At 33.7% G+C, this 20,000-nt stretch overlaps 1 long non-coding RNA gene across 2 annotated transcripts; it reads left to right on the top strand.

The window, feature by feature from the left end:
- Nucleotides 1-820: 820 nt before the first annotated feature.
- LOC145269664 (uncharacterized) lies at nt 821-19,694 on the top strand. 2 transcript variants are annotated; one of them, XR_013865165.1, is made up of 3 exons: nt 821-1,537; nt 6,582-6,636; nt 14,939-19,694. It is a non-coding gene; the product is annotated as an uncharacterized LOC145269664 (long non-coding RNA). The 2 variants fall into 2 exon arrangements; XR_013865166.1 differs by lacking the exon at nt 6,582-6,636.
- The last annotated feature ends 306 nt before the right edge of the window (nt 19,695-20,000 follow it).

The raw sequence follows: 20,000 nt of genomic DNA, 5'->3' as shown, positions 1-20,000 counted from the left end.
AATGAAATTGCCTACTCTTTTGTTCCGGATTCTTAGAACGTCAATCTGTTTTTTAGGTACTTGTACAGTTTAATCAAGACATTAAAAAATGAAAATACCGAAAAAAAGGTTATATTGTACATGTCCGTTTTGAACTGAAGATCTCCGGAAAAAAATTTCACTTAATTTGATTGAGTATTTTTTTTTTTTTTTTTTACAGTGGTAAAACACGTTTTTATGGCAGCACGTTGAAGGCAGACATCTTGGAATTTTTTAAATTTTTGTTTGGAGTTTAGAAACGCCACGGGGAGATAACTCAATGTAAAGCGCCGACACTCCCTCCCCATCTTTATTACTAGCTTTTCTTCCTAATAATCGAACCTTTTGCTTGGTATCATAACAAATTGTTTTTTCGCTGTAAAATAAAAACTACTTGATGAAATTAAGTGAAATTTTTTTTCGGAGAACTTCATTCTATAACGGATTCATACAATTTAAACTTTTTTCGATATTTTCATTTTTTTAATGTCTTGATTAAACTGTACAAGTACAGGTTTTTATATGTACAAACACGCATGCGCACTTATCAATAAAATGTACGTGATGACATCTACTCAATTGTAATTAATACATGTATTCGGATTTATCATTATTAGCGCTTCTAAACTATTAGGGCAAAATTTCGGAAATCATAAAACTGAATTTCACATGAAAACGAATTCCTCATATTTTTAAGGTGATTTATATCCAAACATTACAAAAATCGATAAGGTAGAAAATTATTTATTAAAGAAAATAAAAAAATAGAATTTGATGAAAACAATTGTAAGACACAGGAGTGTTCAAAAGGGAGGTAATTTTCCGCTTCGATTTAAACAAGATGGTCGCAATTTTTCACCTGCTAACACGATTAAAGTTGTTTTTTTTTTTGTTTGTTTTTGTTTTTTTAATAATTCAGGTAATTTTGACTGCATAATTTGGAAGATACCATTGTAAATTATTAGAGTTGACAACGAAATCAGTTGAAACCATTGTTTTTGTGGGTTTTTTTATCTGAAAACTCCATTTATCGACTACAAAATTTCGTCCTAATAGTGTAGAAGCGCCTTTTTATTTATTAATACACATCCATGTACCACTGGGCATGACAGCAATCAATTTGATTGAAAAATGGGCGATTTCACCGATTTCGATGAAAATAAAAATCGCCGTGTGAAAAATTCGTTGGTTATCATTTAATCCCGGGCAACAGAAGATTTTCCTGCTAGTAATAAACTAATAATGCCAACAAGGTCAAATGCGGAGTAGATATTTTTGTCTCTGAAACTAGAAGAGTGGACATTATCAAGGGAGATAATTTGTGATAAAGTGTTTGTCGTTCGTTTTTTTTGTTTTGTTTTTTGTTTTGAAATTCGAAAACGTTTTTTTTGTTTGTTTTTTTTCTTATAACAAAGTTTTTAACCCAGGTGTTAATTTTATATTTAAAAATATTATCGTCATCATTTAATTAATTATTTAACTGTATATAACTGTCGCACGAAAGAACATTGGAAGAAAAGTGAGTATGAATTATTGATTTTGTTTTTTGCTTTTTATACGATTTATTTTTTATAAAATATTTTGCTGTCAGTAAACTCTCTCATGGCGATAAGATTTTAATTTTTCATTATTTTAATTAAAAAGAAAACAAAAAACTGATGATTATTTAGAATTTACACTTATATATATATATATATATATATATATATATATATATATATATATATATATATATATATATATATATATATAATTTATTTACTTTCTTTCCACCTCAACATTCTCCGTCCAAATGACGACTGTAAGAGGTTTTCGGGTATGCTGAAAACGAATATCACATTTAAATTTGGGACAGACAAGTAATTTTCTGGATATTAAGACCTTTATTATTCAGTGCAATCCATTGTTTTACCGGTGGCCATGTTTTTTCCTAACTGAAAATTACTAATGCGCACGCTTCCTCGTCCCCTTGTTAAGAATGGTGAACGCCAACGCCACTGATATTTATTAAATTGTACATTGGGGTTCTAATGCACTTATTGATCCGCGCTATTTTTAAATAGTATTTTCAAAGTAAATTAGTTTCATATATGTTTTTATTAAATTGTAAGGTTAAAGTACAGAATAGGTACAAAACACCCTCCCCATGTTAAGACTGGCTTTCTAAATAATCTTATTATTTCAGCATGGATCAATAAGGGCACTAGTACCTACATTGGGAAAATTTTCTTAATACTCAGAAAACTACTTGTCTGCAACAAATTTGAATGGGATATTCGTTTTCAGCATACTCGAAAACTTATAAAGTCGTCATTTTAAAGGTGATTGTTAAGGTGGAAATAAAGTAAAAATTTATCCCCTTCCCTCCAAAAACTACAGAAAAATATTTATGATGTACGTATTCGTCAAGGAACGAATGTGTTATATTCTAAAAATCACGTAAATGGATCAAGTAGTCTTTTTTGTTTGTTTGTTTGTTTTTTTGTTGTTTTTTTTTAATAAGAAAAATAAAAATTTACGGGAGTTAGTAATTTTAATACTACTCAGTATAAGGTTGATTTTGGTCTCGATAGTCTGAATTGAGTTGTCTTCCCATTGTTTATACATCATGGTCGATGAAAACACTACGACTCGTTTCGTGTCGTCTTTTTTTCTATGTTGCTAGGGCCGTACATCGGCAGAGTTGGAAGGGTTTAGCTAGCACTCACTCGAGGTTACTTGTGCTTCAAAGTAAATAAACGCTTTAAAATAAGTTAAGCCACAAAAAAAAACATGACCAGGTAAGTAGGGGAGTAATTTATCTTGCCTTTTCTGCACCCTGTAATATTTTTGACATAGTAACATAGATATTACATTATTTTTAGTATTTTTTTTTTTTTTTTTTTTTTTTTTTTTACATTTTCACCCCAAGCAAGGCACAGTGCACAGTGCCATTGCCACTTTGTTGTAGGGGTCTACTATCGGGGACATAAGCATCAGGGTACTGTGTAGGAAGTTGGGCAGCAATATGTCGGTTCACGTTGCACTTGAACTTCTGCATGTCAGTGCAGTCGGGGAAGCAGGGACCCGGAAGGGAATTCCAAAGTCTAGCTGTTCTTTGGTATTGTCTATATTACTAAATGCACAGAAAGTATTTCGAATGCAGGAGCAAAGTCAAGGTCGAATGAGGTACCTATGCAAAATCGGAAGAGAAGAAACCAAGGGAGATAATTCGGGATAAAGGTTTTTATGAAAAACCGTGTTTTTTATAAGAAAGTTTTAAACCTAGATGTTATTTTTAATTTAAAAATTAAATAATTGTCACATGAAGGAAGATTAAAGGAAAAGTAAGTATGGATTGTTGATTTTATTTTATTTTTTATTTTTACGAGCTTGTAAAATATTTATTTTGCTTTTTTTCTCAAAATATGGCAAAGATTTTAATAGCTTTTTTGGGGGGGGGGGTTATAATCTACATAAAAAATACTGCTAAAACTCACCCAATATATGTTACCGTGACATATATTGAGTGGGTTTTAACAGTATTTTGTGTGTGTGTGTATCAAAAAACTATATTCCAAAATTCATAGTGTTGACCATCTTATAATTTATTCCTTTAATTCAGATTTAAAGAAATATAACTGTAATACTAATAAGCTTGATTATAATCCACATAAAAAAATACTGCTAAAACTCACCCAATATATGTTACCCTGACATATATTGAGTGGGTTTTAACGGTATTTTTTGTGTGTGTGTCTGTGTATATATATATATATATATATAGAGAGAGAGAGAGAGAGAATAAATGACAAAAAACTATATTCCAAAATTCATGGTGTTGACCATCTTATAATTTATTCCTTCAATTCAAATTTAAAGAAATATAACTGTAATACTAATAAGCTTGATTATAATCCACATCGTACATCAAGTCTGTTGCCAAGGTCGCTGGAAAAATGGTGGGATCCTTCTACCGCTCCAGAAGATATCTCACTACTGATGCAATTTTCCCTCTATATAAAAGCCAAGTACGTCCAAGGATGGAATACTGCTGCCATATCTGGGCAGGAGCTGCTAAAAACAGCCTATTCTGCCTTGACAGAGTACAAAATAGACTTCGTGGCTTAGTGGGGGATGCCCTTTTCTCTTCCCTGCAACCTCTCTCCCACAGAAGAGACATTGCGAGCCTGTCTTTGTTTTATCATTATTTCCATGGCAGGTGCTCGTCTGAACTCCAATCTCTGGTCCCCCCTCGCCAATATTTTACGAAAAACACTTGTCTAGCTGATTCCACTGTCAAAAATTTTCCCCACTCTTTATCTGTGCCTAAATGAAAACGTAGATTCCATGAACAAAGCTTCTTTCTTAGAACTGAACGCCTTTGGAACTCTGTTCCGTCTGCCTGCTTCCCACCTGACTACAACCTGGATGTCTTTAAGTCCAACGTAAACAAATTCCTGATGAACCGCCCCCTTAAGTAAACACTTCATTAAATCTCCACACTAACATACTGTACTTGCAATAATCCTTATCCCTGAATGGCTTCCAGGCCTTGATAATTGGTGACCACCGTGAAAAAAAAAAATTAAAAAAACATTAAAAAATAGTGCTAAAACTCACCCAATATATGTTACCGTGACATATATTGGGTGGATTTTTAATGGTGTGTGTGTGTGTGTGAATATGTATATATATATATATATATATATATATATATATATTTAGACAAATATTATTGAATAGCACGGAGTTATTCTGTTTTACAATTTTCCTTTTTATCTTCTCCAATCTCCGAATAGTCCTTTTTGTGTTCTTCTCGAAATTGTATAAGTTGGATCCATAATCGCGAGTGCTTTCGACAGAAGTGCTTCTATCATCCTAAGGCATATTATAGAAGTAAATGTAGAAATTGTTTTTTTTTAAATTACATATATACATTTTTTCATAGTCATGTGGTAGCTTGTTACAAGATAGGTGGGCGGACTTTTTTTTATATATATATATTAAATATATTTATATGCATATACACACACATATACATTCAAAATTTATCCCAAACATTTCCAAACGTTTCGGCTGCACTCATAATTAATATTATTATTTGAGGCTTCTTTGTTTTAATGTACAATGCTTCTAGTATTCTTAGCCTATTTACATTTCTCTCACTCTGCAATACTCTTGTATTTTCTACCATAATTCTTCGAAATTCCGAATGGTGGCAGCCATGTCCCTTCAGATGTTGTGATATGGAGCTAGAGTCAGAGAGGTGGAGAGTCAATCTTCACGACAATGTGTTAGTTGTTGAACCAATGTAGCTACTAGTATTGGAGATACACTCTCCTATTGGGCAGCTGAATTTGTAAACTACATTGGTCCTTTCCAACAGGCCACTTGCCCGTGAAATGTTGTTTTTTCATTACAAGGCTTGTTGTCACACACACACACACACACAAACACATATATATATATTGTGTATAATTAGGCAGCATCTTCTCATTTAGACAAATATTATTGAATAGCATCGAGTTATTCTGTTTTAATTCTGACTATAATATGGTCATCTTCAGGTCCAACGTAAACAAGTTCTTGATGAGCCGTTCCCCTTAAGTAATCCAATTTACAAAATTTCTATTACTAACAATTATTACAACATTGTCCCATTGACCACTGTACACTTATTAACCTTTATCCTCGAGTGGCCTCTGAGCCTTGATAAGTGGTGACTCGTTTGTAAACAAATGTTTTTAAATACGATGACATACGTGTCTGCTGCTGGCTGCTTTTGGGAGATTCGGCAATCATCTTGGGTGGAGCAGGACCTGTTTAAAGGAAACGCTTTAAGACAGGAACGCAAGATGAATGAGTGTTTTATTGTGTGGTTTATTCACTCCCACACATCCCATCACAGCAGAATCTTGGCTTGTGGTTTCTTTATTTAAGACCGTCACCTTCCTCATGGGGAGGCCCTCTTAACCCATCTTGCACGTCACATCCGATCCCTGCCCGCATACTTCCAGTGCAACATGATCAGTCAACCAGTTTGATACATGTCACAAAATGAACCTCTGACACTTTCTGCACCTGCATGCTCACTCAAACTATTGCTTCCCACGATTCAATCTCTGTTGTTTACTCTGCTAGATAGATAATTAGATAGACAAATAGACAGATAGATAAACAGATATCTGAATAAATGCTTTTTATCTGGCATTGCCCGGCACTATTATCTAACATAGCAAGCATTGCTCATTTCCTTTGCATGTTCTGCTACAACATTACTTGCTTTTTGAACCTAACAAACGTTTTAATGTAAGTCAAAACACTAAAAGTTATCCAGGTAGGTAAAAGAGTAAATTATCTTGCCTTTGATAATATTTATTTGTTATATATTTATTTAGTTGACCACTTTTTGGTATGGCTGTCTATTGTAAAGCAAACTCAAGTGCAGAATAGTTGTAAAACGTCCTCTCCATGTTTCCTGGTTATGATCAAGTCTTTCCTTGTTTTTCGCATGTCTCTTACTGGAACGGACTCAGAATAGTCCCTTATGTTTTTTTTTTTTTGTTTTTGTTTCTTTATAGTTAACTAACATACTTTCTAACTCCCGGTGTGGCTGTTATCAGAAGCAATGACAAGGTAAATCAGTTCCGACGCTTTTTTTCTCTCCCGCGTATATCTCCCCTGTGCATGTACTCTCTTTTTTTCTTTTATTAAATTTTCCCAATCATTCTTTTTTATTTAATAATCATTGAAAAGATTTTTCTTTTTTTTTTATTAAGAATTATTGAAACCATCTGTTACATTCTTTTTTTCTTTTTGTTTTTAAGTTTAACTAAGCGATTCACTTTTGCATACAATAATTTGGGATGCTAAAACATTTGAAGAATTGTAACAAAAAAAAAAGATGCGACTAGTTTTTATTTTCAAGTAATTTTTTCAACTACTTTAATTATTTATCCATGTATTTATTGCGGACTATTATCCTAATCTTTTAGTTGTTAATTTGCGACATTTTGACCAACTATTCCTCTGGCCTTCGTCAGGTGCTTAACCGTGACGAAATAGAAACTCTCCTAATTTTAATATAATATTTAAATATCTATGGATTTTATCTAAAGATTAAGTGGATTGGGGCTCTAAAATATGAGAGCATTTTCTCTCTCTTTCTATCTCTCTCTCTCCACTACTCTCTCAAACTACCTCTCTCCCTTTCTCAAAATATTAGCTTTTTCATTTAATTTATTTTATTGCGGACTATTATCCTCATCTTTTTAGTTGCTGTTTCACAATGTTACGGCCAACTACACCTCTGGCCTTCGTCAGGTGTTAACCGCAACGGGATAGGAACTCCAAATCTCATAACTGCATCCTCAGCAATTACTGCCATCCATAGTTGTTGTCGTCTCATCACGTTTTGGCCAAGTAAGCTTCTGGCCGGCTTTGGGTAGGATTGAAACCGCTATCCTCAGTTCAGTTGCTGAAGATACAGTTAGGAGATTCAACATTCCTATTCCGGTGCGGTTAACCACCTGATGAAGGGATAGTTGGCCGAAACATCATAAAACAACAACTATGGAGATGAGGATAATTGTCTGCAAGAAATAAACGAATAAAAAATACAAATTACGCATTTCAAAGCGGATTCCAATAATAAAAATAATATACAGTGTAACCCTGATATAAGAGACTTATTATATGTACAGACAACTCTCTTATATCTGGGTTGTATTTATATCCAGAGATTTCTTATATCCGAGTTACTCTGTACATTAACACAGACTCTAATTTGAGACCAGAGAAAATCTCTCTTATATCTTTTTCTTATATTCGGGTCACACTGTATTTTATTTAATGTAGCATAGTTTTATAACATTAAAACCAAAAATATTTAATATTACCAAAAAAAAGAAAAAAAGAGCTTCAATATATTTTTTTTTTTTTACAATTCCTTCACTTTCTGACAGATCACAATACTAATACGTTAGTTGTAATGATTTTTTTTTTACTTTTTTATTTTGGTTACATTAAATACTTTATTTAATGTTAATTTTGGACGCTAATTGTAAGAAAAAAGATCTATTTTTTTGGTTTCAAGCAAAAAATGTTTTTTAACTACTTTAGTCAAAGAAATATTTTTTGCTTGAAACAAAAAAAAAATAGTCAACTCTTTTTTCTTACAATTAGCACCCCAAATTCTTGTACAAAAAAAAATATCTGTTAATAAAGTAGTTACTTCTCTTAAAACAATCAGTAAAACTTCCGAATAACCAAAAAAAATATTTATGTGATTTTAACACCGACTCTAATTTGAGACCAGAGAAAATCTTTATTTAATGCTAATTTGGGACGCTAATTGTAAGAAAAAAGATTTGACTCTTTTTTTTTTTGTTTCAAGCAAAAACTGTTTTTTTTAACTACTTTAGTTAAAGAAGCATTTTTTGCGTGAAACAAAAAAAAATAGTAAAATCGTTTTTCTTATAATTAGCACCCCAAATTCTTGTACGAAAAAAAAAATCTCTTAATAAAGTGGTTACTTCTCTTAAAACAATCAGTAAAACTTCCGAATAAGCAAAAAAAAATTTATGTGATTTTTTTTTAATAAGACATTTTCATGCAAAGTGACGATTTTGTACATTATATAGATATTTTACCTATTTTTTAATGTTTTTTTTTTTACACAGTGATCACCACTTATCAAGGCCCGGAAGCCATTCAGGGATAAGAGTTATTGCAAGTACATTACGTTAGTGAGGAGATTTGATGAAGTGTTTACTTAAGGGGGCAGTTCATTAGGATTTTGTTAACATTGGACTTGAAGACATCCAAGTTGTAGTCTGGTGGGAAGCAGGCAGACGGAACAGAGTTCCACAGGCGTGCAGTTCTAAGAAAGAAGCTTTGTTCATGGAATCCGCGTTTTGATTTAGGCACAGATATAGAGTGGGGGAAATTTTTCACAGTGGATTCAGCTAGACGGGTGTTTTTCGTGAAAGATTTGCGAGGGGGGACCAGAGATTGAATTCTAAATAGGAACCATAAATTTAATTGAAACAAATAAAACAATTTACTGTAACTAAACATTCTGTATTAGCGAACAGACACAGAAACATGCATTCGCTATTTACATTTACTGTAATGCGCCAATTCACTACATCTTACAGAGTCTTTCTCTCTCCCTCTCCCCTCTCTCTCTCTCTCTCTATATATATATATATATATATATATATATATATATATATACTAGAAACGGTTATTCCAAAGGTTTAATATATTTAAAATCAATTAACCAATGGTAGTGTACATATATTAATAAGAATTTAAGCCATGTGACTTGACTCAAATATTAAGCAACATGATTAACATTTCAGTAATAGAGCATATATATATATATATATATATATATATATAAACATATATATATATAAACATATATATATTAGTGGCAAAAACCAAAGACAACAAGAAGGAATAACTTCATATTTGAGTTTTTTATGTCAAAACAATTGTAATATCCAAAAAAATACAAATATGAAGGTATTCCTTCTTGTAGTTTTTGGTTTTGCCAGTATATATATATATATATGTGTGTATATGTATATATATATATATATATACTAGCATGATTGCCCGGTGTTGCCCAGGTGTTTGGAGGTGTGTATTGAGCAAAAAAAAAAAAGTGGTAGTAGGAAGGCAGGCTCGAACCCATACCGTGACGGATGAAAAGAATGGGAAAAAACGTGATGTCTTTGCTTTTATGACCACCGCCAAACCGGAAGTGAGGTAGGTTTAAATTAAGGCTAGACATTCGAAAAGAGGGGATGACTTTCGAAAATATCGATGAAAAAAGCGCCACCCCCCTGTAGAAAAGTGCCCAGTAGGAGGTGAAGAAATTAATCTTTTTAGCCAATTTTTCGGTATTCGTCATCTGAAGGGTCGAGCTTCAAAACGATATCGATCTTGTGAAAATCCGTTGCCTCTGTCAAAGGTTTTAGGCAGACATGCAAACATACATACATAGATTTATATATTGGTAGCTCAAATTTTCGACCCAAATCGATTAAAAAGCTTGCTCTATCTCTGAATACCCTTTATGTAAAATTTCAAATGTTTAGACCAGAAATTGTCTGAGTAATTTGGTAGAGATCACAGACAAATCAAGTTATTAAGTTAGATCCATGTCCAAGTAACCTATATCTAAAATTTCAATTGTTTAGACCCAAAATTGTCGGAGGAATTTGGTAGAGTTCTCAAAGGTCAAATCGTTGAACCTTGACCCCTTAACAGCCAAATTTCTGGCCGAAAACCAATCACAAAGATTTTCACAAATCTCAGTACCTTATATATCAAATTTCGTGTCTGTAGACTTAAAATTGACAGACTTATTACATAGGGAAATGATTACAGACACACAGACACGTTCACTTATATATATATATATATATATATATATATATATATATATATATATAAAATATGTATTATATAAGTTTGAAATCAAAAACAACGCATTATTACAAAATAAACAGACATTTATTTTTGTTTGAAAATTCATGTTGAAATTCATAGATATATTTCGAGACAAAGTCTCATCTTCAGTATGTTGTTGGGACAGATGATCAGAAAGTAGAAGTCCGTTTGTTATTTTTACGGTAGTTTTTTAAATCTCGGAACGGTGCGTTAGGTCACGTGGGATTCACATTAAGATTTTTATTATTAAATAATAATATACTTCTCATTTCTCTCAAGCTCTCTCAGGATATTTTTTATAATGAAAAAATAAAAGTTTGCCACACTAATTCCTTCTCATAAAAAACTTGAATTTTGTCTTCTTTTTGGGGGGAGGGCAGGGGCCCATTTAAACAAACTGAGTCACAGCAACACGTACCTGGGTATGGTTAGTATTAAATAGATTAGTTTTAAAAAATTTATGCTTGAAAAAAAAAAAAAAAAAGTCACATCTTTATTCTTACAATTAGCATCCCAAATTCTTGTATAAATAAAAAAAATCTCTTAATAAAATAGTTATTTCTCTCAGAACAGAACCATGAATGTAATTAAAACAAGTAAAAAAAAATCACTGTTACTAGACATTCTGTGTAAACAAGAGTTACCTCCCTTGGATGTAACACGTCTCACAGAGAACACGAATAAACGAGACTAGTGACAGTCAGGAAGTTTACAAAATTCAACTCAATTAAAAAAAGGTTTTGTAGATATTTGTTAACACAAGGGAATAAAACTAAAAAGACAGAAGTGCAGTTTAAAAAATATTACGGAAAATTATTGACACTTCCTGTGGGGCCTGACTGCTAAGCTGTAACATTAAAAAAGAAAAATTTACTTTTCTTTTTATCACAATTCCTCTGCAGCTAATATCGCATTTCCTTTTTAGACATTTTACTTCCTTTTTTTAAATATGGAAAAATCTGTGTAAACACGCTTATAAAGAACTGCACTTTTAAAAGCCACACCAAGAGAATCATTGTTTTGCTGAAGTGTGCACTTCATAGGTGTTTTTCATACATTGGAACCAACTAATATATGATATTAGATATGATGTGGACTCATCAAAAAAATAGATAATAATAGATAAATGCATAATGATGTAATAGGTAAAATTCAGAAATAATAAAAGCAACTCACCTTGGAATAATATCAGTGATGATACAGGAACTCCATTTTCGCAGACTTTTGATGATCTTTAAATGTTTTCAGCAAACAAATAATTCAAGGTTTAGTATGTTCTATGATTCGTCGAATGAGAATCCAAGCAGTAATTTTTTGTTCTTGACTGGCGAAAAGCAAAAAAAGAAAAAACAGGGGGAAAATGGCGAGAGGAGAGGAAATAATGAGAACGATATAGAAAGACGTTAATAAGTAAATAGATTTTAAAATAAAATATCATACATTATATACCTCTGGACAAGGCCGGATCACCATGCTAGTACGTTATAAATGATAGGATCATAGACATATGGCTAGATATATATAAGCAAACATAGATCAAATCAGGTAACTAAAAGTTTTTCAAAATTGGTGGCTTACTGGCGTAGTAGAGGTAACATATTTTTGCTTTATTTACCTTCTTTGCTTTCCAATGAATCCGTCTCATTTGAGAAGGATTTCTTTTTTCTGAGAGAACATTTTCTGTCTCATTTATGCTCTGCTGTTATCTCTTAAGCACAGATCTTCTGATTTTAAACAATTGGTATAAAGAAAAGAAAATCGCAAAAGCATACATTTTCAAGTTTTGCGAAAATGTGCACTTTTGCAAATATTTTCATTTCTCATACATATATATATATCACTGACAACAGTTCTCACCAAGTCACCAAAGTTAAGAAACGATGAGCCTGGCAAGTACCAGATGGGTGACCATTTGGGAATACTAGGTGCTGTATGTGCTCTGCTTATTTTTTATTATTATTCAATTTTCACCCCAAACAAGGCACAGTGCTACTTTGAAGTAGGGGGCTACTATCGAGTACATAAGTTGCAGGGGTATTATGAAGGGAGATGAGTAGCAGATGTCTGTTCACATTACACTTGAACTTCTGCATGTCAGTACATTTTGGAAAGCAGAATCCCAGAAGGGAGTTCCAAAGTATAGCAGTTCTGGGGAAGAAACTATTGGAGTAGAAGGCTTTCTTATATCTAGGGATCTCTTCTGTGTAGGGGTGGGATTTAGCTGCTTGTCAGAGGTAATTATGTCAAGGGGGTACAAGTGCTTGTAGTTCGTCAGCGCATTCACCATTAAAATACTTGTAGAACCGGCAGAGGGATGCAGCATTTCGTTGATGGGACAGAGGCTGAAGCGTAGATGACAGTTCAGGACCTATTAAGTTGGCAACTCTCTTTTGAACCCTGTAGCAGATACACCAGCCCAAATGTGACAACAGTACTCCATACATGGGCATGTTTCTTTCATTCAGACTTATACATATTTCCAACTGGAATTAAAACAGTGCTACCCGGCGTTGCCCGGGACCGTATAAACAATGAAAAAACAAAAGCAGATATTGAACATATGTTTTATTCTTAGGGGAGAGGAATCTTTCAGGGTGAGAGAGAGAGAGAAGATAAAGAGTGTGAGAGAGAGGCAGAAGAGAAAGTTGTTCCATCCTCTTTCCCAAATTTGAATACTGTGCACGTTTGAACTCTCATCATCGAGTTGATGCTCGAGTTGCCTATTGGCCTTGATAAGTGCTAATATAGAGAGAAGAGAAACAGGGTGAGAGAGAGAGAGAAGATAAAGAGTGTGAGAGAGAGGCAGAAGAGAAAGTTGTTCCATCCTCTTTCCCAAATTTGAATACTGTGCACGTTTGAACTCTCATCGTCGAGTTGATGTATTTTCTCGACGGTGTGGTTGGAGATTGCACAACTCTTGTCACAAAAAATTTCATGTGCAGTGGGTATCCATAGTCTGTCAAGATTGAAGAAGTCTTATCTAGGAAGGGAAGATAACTAAGGGGGAGGAGACATTGGTGAGGGTTTGGTCACTCATCTGACCTACGATCTATGGTTCCCCCATGCCTGACTGAATGGAGCCATATGTGTACATGTTATTAAAAAGTATTGGCTTAAAAATGGACATGAAAACAATATTTTTCATAGGTTTTCATGTATAAATAATACTAAAAGAGGCATAAAAATAAAAGTGATTGTTTAATTAGGTTGTTGCTCATTAAAAACTGTACTTTTAAAAGCCACACCAGTAAAGAAACGTTGTTTTGCTGAAATGTATCATATCCTTTTTAGAAAGATTTGGCTTAAAAAATAGACACGCAAATAAACAGTTGCAAGAAACAGCATCTTTGCGATCTGTGTTACTCATTGTTTTTTAGAAGCTTCTCATTTAAAAGAATACACACCAACACATGCTGCCAATATGTCTCTTCCTCAGGATGAATAAAGAATTTCCAACCTAATAGGTGCCACACTATCAACTAAGATCCAATCCCTGTTCCATCGTTTCAATATTGTATCTGTGTGTCTGTTTTACAAGTATTTTAATGGAATGTGCTCTGATGAACTTGTCACAATTGTATACCCTTGATCTTAGCAACAAAATCCCACTCCCTCAATAGATGCCAGAAAGCCTTTTACTTTAATAGCTTTTCCTATACTACTAGACTTTGGAATTCCCTCCCAGTTACCTGTTTCCCTGACTATACTGACATGCAGAAGTTCAATTGTAATGTAAGCCATCTCGCTCATCTCATCTGAACATGGTCCCAAATAGAAGAATACAAGCCAACACATGCTGACAACATGCCTTTTCCTCATAGATCCTACACTACTAATTAAGATCCAACCCCTGTCCCAACTGTTACAATATTGTATCCATGTTTTTTTAATGAAATGTGCTCTGATGAACTCCTCAAAGTTGTACTTCCTTGATATACAAACCTGTTTACAAACAAAATCGCACCCCTTCACTGTAGAGGTCCAAGAATGCGAAAAGCCATTTGCTTTCATAGCATTTTTCCTCTGACTATTACACATTGGAATTCCCTCCTTGGTACCTGCTTCCCTGACTTTACTGACATGCAGAAGTTTATATTATATTTCACATCTCGTCTAAACATGTCCCAAACAGAAGACAGTGATTTACATTTTTATATCTAATTTATAAATACATATAATCTTTCAAATACTCATTCTAAACATTATTTCATTTAATTTATTTTTTATATCTAATTTATAAATACATATTAATTTCCAAATACTTATTCTAAAAATTATTTCATTTATTTTATTATCTAATTTATAAATACATATTATTTTTCAAATCTTTGTTCTAAAAACTATTTAATCTGATTTAAATTTATTCTCTTCTAAAGACTATTTTATCTGATTCATTTTTTTTTTTTTTACTAAAGTGATTTACATTTTATCCTGTCTAATTTAGAAATACATATCCTGTCTTGTTTATTCACAGAAAATGCCAGAGAAAGATGCAAATATTCATGGAATAGAAATTTCTACTGAAACAAATGGATTACATTAATTCTCATGTACAAATAACAATAACAATGCTAATACAGGCAGAAAAGGAAATTTGTCTTTATAAATAAGTTGATACTTTCAGAAGTCATACGAGGAGAAACATTGTTTTTGCTGGAGTCTGACATGTTGTTTTAAGGCAGTTTGGGCTTTAAAAATGCACACATAAATAAACACCAGATCGAGATTTGCTTGTTTTGTAAATGTGTGGAATTAAAAATTTTTGTTGTTATTCAGGAGTTGTTTGGCAAATATTTTGTGGTATGATAACAACACAAATTTACAAAAAAATGTAAAAGACTGAATTAGTTTATACTTGAAAAAACTGTACTTTTTAAAAGTCATGAGAAATATTTTGTGATTTTGGCTGAAAAATGGACACATAAACATAGCTGAGAACCAGCATTTTTCCTTTGTGTATGGCTCGTCTCATTTAGAAGTACAACAACGAAAATCTCACATGTGCATCTACTGAATAGAACGATCAACTGAAATGAGTGGGCTATATTGATGCTAATACAGGTGGAAAAGAAAACTTATCCTTGCATATAAGTTGCTACTTTTAAAAAAGTCACACTTGGAAAAACATTGTCTGATATATCGTTTTTTGAAAGTTTTGGGTTAAAAAATAGACACACAAACAAACTCTGGCAGGAAACAGAACATATTTGTGACAGGAAGAAAGTGTTTGATTTTGATTTTCATAACTTGCACCTAATGAACTTCCATAATTCTTTCAAATACTGGTTCTAAAAAATATGCAATCTTTGGTTTTATTTTCTGATTTACTTAAAAAAAAACTTATCCTTGTGAATAAGTTGATACTTTTAAAAGTTACACCAGGAGACGCATTGTTTTGCTGAAGTCTGTTGCATCAATTTTTATTTTACTTTTTTTTTCTTTTTTTTATAGAAAGTTTTGGTTTTAAGAATGGATACACAAACAAGCACTGGCGAGACACAGCATCGTTGCGATGTGTGTGATGCATCGTTTTCAGAAGAATCTCAATTAGAAGAACACCGGCAAACACATGCCAACGACAGAACCCATCACTGTGAAGTCTGTGGTTCGTCTTTTAAATTACGCTGTACGCTAAGAGTCCACATGAGGATACACACTGGAGAGAAACCTTATTCTTGTGATTTGTGTGACGCAACATTTACACGGAAATTCAGTCTAAAACACCACATACGAAGACACACCGGGGAGAAACCTTATTCTTGTGGAACATGCGCAGCAGTGTTTACAAGCAAAGCGGCTTTAATAAAACACACGGAGACGCAGCATATTGAGAAGTCTTGTCAGTCTGAATTAGACGTAGCTGCCTTGAAATCCAAATCTAATGTTATAACTCATGCACGAATATATGTACGAAAGCGACTGTATTCGTGCGAACTATGTGCATCAAAATTCTTAACTGAGTATAATCTAAAAGCCCACGTACGGAGCCACAAGGGAAAGAGACCTTATCCGTGTAAAGAGTGTGGTTCGGGGTTTACAACGAAGGCAAATCTAAAGACGCATATGCGAATACACACCGGAGAGAGCCCATATTCTTGTGAGACTTGTGGCGCCGCCTTCAAATCAAAGTCTAATCTGAACACCCATGCAAGAACACACACTGCTGAAAAGCCATATTCTTGTGAAGTTTGTGGATCCAAATTTTCAACAAATTCGATTTTAAAAGTTCATTTACGAACTCACACTTAATGCCATTAACGACATTATAATATGAAACAAGCCCGAAAGAATTGCACTCATTATTAGTGTCATCATTCCAAATGAATATGTCCTTAATAAGAAAAGATAACAAAATACCAGGACTTAAAAAAAAACACTTGACAGAACTTGAATGCCTACTGGAGAGACCTGAATGTGTATAGGAAACAACTTGAATGCAGGTGTTCTTTTACAACAAGGCTGGATCTGAATAGGTACCTGTACTTGCAGGAGACAATGCTTATTCTTGTAACATGTTTGACTCTTCATTTTTGCAGGCAAATAGCTTGGCAGTTCACAAGCATTCAGTAAAAGAAAAATGAATCCCTTTGATGTTTGTGACTTATGAGCTAAAGTTACATACAAGAATATACACTTTTGAAAAAACATATTCTGTAGTCGTCGTTCAAAAGGAAGTTTTGTCTAAAATAACACATCAGACAATGACACTTGTGCACATATGCGACCTCACACTGGTGAAAAGCCATATCATTGCAGGTCGTATGCATCTTTGTTTAAAACGAGGTCGAATGTAGTCACTCATATTAAAAAAAACACAATAGTGATGATTAATGATCTTGAATGAAAAAAATACATAGAAAGAGACAACTAAGTATACCATTAATCTCATATTAAAAAACCTGCAAAAACTCAATAATGAGTAACAATTAATGGTCAGAAAGCAAAGAGAGTCACTTAAGTTCATTATTAATTTCACATTAAAAACCATGCAAAACAATAGTAACGACAGTTAATGGTCAATTCTGAATAATAAAACAATACATATTAGGTTGGTGCAAAAATAATGTCATTTTTTGACGTTCAATTTCTTTCATAATAAACTTTCTTAACTGAAATAAAAACTATTACATTCAACACATTTTGCCAACGAGAAACAAGTTTATTTATCCCACTAGCATAGAAATCCAGACTTCTGGAAACGATGAAGTCATTGAATGCTGATTTGGCATCATTTAGGCTTTTTAAGTATTTTCATGCAGGAAGTTGTCAGGATGCTTGAAAAAGTGATAATTGGTGGGTGAAAGGTTTAGTGAATATGGTGGATGAGGCAGAGTCTCAGAGTCCAATTCATTCAGCTTCTGCAGGGTTAGTTGAGCAACATGCCGGCAAGTGTTGTCATGGAGGAGAATTGTCCCTTCGTATGGACCAATCTCAGACACGTTTGAGCTTCTGGTGCATTTTGTCAATTTGTCAGCAGTACTTCTCCACCGTAATCGTTTTGCTAGGATTCAAGAAGCTGTGATGGATGACACTGGCCGCAGACCATCAAATAGTCACCATAACCATATCTTGGTGTGATTTCGGCTTTGGAAAGTGTTGTGGAGCTTCTCCAGCATCCAACCACTGTGCCGAATGTTGCCGGCTGTCGTAGAGGATCCACTTCTCATCATATGTCAAAATCTGCTTGAGAAATGGATGGTTTTTGTTGTGCAGAAGGAGTGTAGAAAACATCTTAAAACGATTTTTTTTATTATCGTTCAATTCATGCGGCACTCATTTATCAAACTTTTTTTACTTCCCGATTTGCTTTAAATGGCGAATGCCTGTTGAGTGGTTGACCTTCAGTTTAACAACAACTTCTTGGGTGGTTTTACGAGGATCAGCTTTAATGTCCTTTATCAACTGCAGTTGGCCAGCCACAACCGTCTTCATCTTCAAGGCTTTCATCACTATTGCATAATTTCTTGAACGACCATTGTACCACACATTCGTTACTGGTTCCTGGGCCAAATACATCATTGATATCACAAGCTGTCCCGGCAGCTTCTCAGCCTAGTTGTAACTGGAACGAAATTAAATTTTGTTCACGCTGTTGCAAAGACTGCAAGAAATAAAGGAAGAGATTGAGAATGAATAATTTGATAGAGCGAAAAACACGCTTCAAAATGATATAACATGGCTAAATATATATATCAATGAATTAATGTGTATGTATGTTCGCTTTTTCTGTACGTCCGCCAAAGGTTTTTTTCGTCGGCCTTCTCACTCGGCTCACTCCTTCTTAAAACTTTTTATATCACGTCTAAATCGTAATATCTACGACTTAAGAATGCGGGTCGCGTGTGTATTTAATTTGCCCGACTTTTACTAGCTCACCGCGTCTTCGAAAAGCGAGGGAAACTGGTTTGCAGCACAAAACTAGGTCAGACATCATACCACTTCCTCGTACCTGTATATTTCGCTTTATAAACCTTAGCTTAACAATTAATTATTAATTCCTCTCCCCTTGTGGCCAAGATGGTTAGGTGACTGGTTTTTTTCCTCCTTTCCTTTCCACCTTCGCGTCAAGGCTTCGGGGTTCAATCCTACCTTCCTACTAAAACTATTTTTTTTTTTTACACCTCCAAACACCCGAGCAACGCCGGGTACCCCCTGCTAGTCATATATGAAAGTAACACGTGAGAAAATAAAGAATGAACTAAGTTTATTATTAATCTCATGAAAAAAACATGCAAAAAAATAGCAACAATTGATATTCAATCTCGAGTAATAATCAGTTTAATCTGTTCTGCATTTTTTTACAGAGCAAAGATGTCATATTCCAAAAGTCACGTAAATCAATCAAGTAGTTTTATTTAAAACCAAGAAAATAAACATTTACGATTGTTAGCGATTTTACTATGAAATTGCATTCGAACATAAGTTTTATTTTTCACCTTGAAACGTCGATTTGAAATTGTCCCCCATTTTTATTTCATTGGATTTAATCATGGCCGACAAAAACACTATGACTCACTTAGTTGTAAAATTTGATTTTCTTGCATAAAAAAAAAACTATTTGATCGAGTTGCATGATTTTTTAATGTTTCATCTTTGTTCCGTGACTGGTACATATATTGGTGCTTGTTAAAATAGAGTTGACAAATCGATTTTTTAAAAAATATGTCGTTTTAAGCAAAACAATATTACCTACGTAATTGTCCTGTTGGAAATAGTAATATATCAGAAAATTACGAGAATTCATTGAGTAGAACAACTGCTGTTGTGATTTTAGTAAAAAAAAAGAAAAAAGTCTATCGCTATAGGGCCCTGTTGGTGGGGCATTAGAATACGCCGACTGCCCCCCCCCTGCAGAGAGTAAAAGTCCCTCAATGGGGGTCCTGGATATGACCTTAAACTATATCCAGTGGTGAGGGCCCCACCTTGTGGACTTTGAGGAGTGTGGAGCCACCCTTTAATTACCATTGCTCCCAGATCCACTCTGACCCGGAGTGGTAGTACCTGTTAGAGTCCCAACTATGGGTTAAATAGAAACC

The sequence above is a fragment of the Euprymna scolopes genome, chromosome 45, assembly GCF_053919585.1.
Source record: "Euprymna scolopes isolate OS-2025 chromosome 45, ASM5391958v1, whole genome shotgun sequence".
NCBI lineage: Eukaryota > Metazoa > Mollusca > Cephalopoda > Sepiida > Sepiolidae > Euprymna > Euprymna scolopes.
The sequence above is the reverse complement of the archived record's forward strand: the minus strand, read 5'-3'. Positions and strand labels throughout refer to the sequence as shown.